Here is a 1,109-nt window from a genome sequence, read left to right as displayed (position 1 = left end):
TCTCTCTCTCTCTCTCTCTCTCTCTCTCTCTCTCTCTCTCTCTCTCTCTCTCTCTCTCTCTCGCAACCCATCGAATTTATTTCAAATATGCATGTCACGTAGAATACTGACACGTACTACAGGAGTCGCGCGAAAGCCAAACTTTCAAACGATTTCGATTTTGGGAGATTATAAAGGGCATACATTATTTACACAAATTGTATAGAATAACCACAAACATTATTTCACAATCATGACAATATGATTTATTAGCGCTAGCTTGTTGATTATGATATAAAATATTTATATTATGATTAACATTTTTTATTTCAGTCACGTAGATTTAAATATTTTTCGATATAATAAATTTCAGCGAAATTTCCGTACAATAATACGTAAAATAATCATTTTAAATCCAATATTAAAATTGAGATTTTCTCTTCTTTAATTATATAATTTTTAAGTTAATGCAGTTCTAAAATCTGAGAAAAGTTATTACTCTGACTTGTTACGGCCTTCTGGCTTTTTGATATTTCCGTTGGCTGTCTGAACACATGTTGCATAAAGTCTTCGAAGTTTTCGAATAAACATCATTCAAATGGCTGCCGGGCTATACATCGTATCGTTCTCCGTATACCTTTGGAACAGTTAGTATATTCTCCATCATCATCAATCATCATCAGACCGAAGGACGATACTCATTGGCGGTTGACAGGGATTGATCCGAAAGGAAAGTTCGTAATAGAAACTGGCTGACTGTGAGTCTATTAATACAAGAAAAAGAAAATTGAATGAAATAAACGTATATTAAAATTTTTGCTCTCTTTACAAATTTAACCCTCGCATTTAATTATTTTATAAGTTATAGTCAGAATTGTTTTTACTATTTTATTTAAACCAATTACCAATGTTATGACAAATTTTTTTTTTATGTCAGCTGTCCAAGTTGTGCAGTATTTCTGTAAATTTGTCAAAACACTACACAAAATTCTGAGAAAAAAATATTTTTTTAATTATATAATAAATATATAGCTAAAAGATTCAATTTTATAGTTATTATTATATATTATAATATTATATTATATTATATATTATATTATTATATTATATATATTATATATTATATGTTA

Source organism: Atta colombica, unplaced genomic scaffold, assembly GCF_001594045.1.
Source record: "Atta colombica isolate Treedump-2 unplaced genomic scaffold, Acol1.0 scaffold254, whole genome shotgun sequence".
NCBI classification, from domain to species: Eukaryota; Metazoa; Arthropoda; class Insecta; order Hymenoptera; family Formicidae; genus Atta; species Atta colombica.
This window is presented reverse-complemented; position numbering follows the sequence as displayed.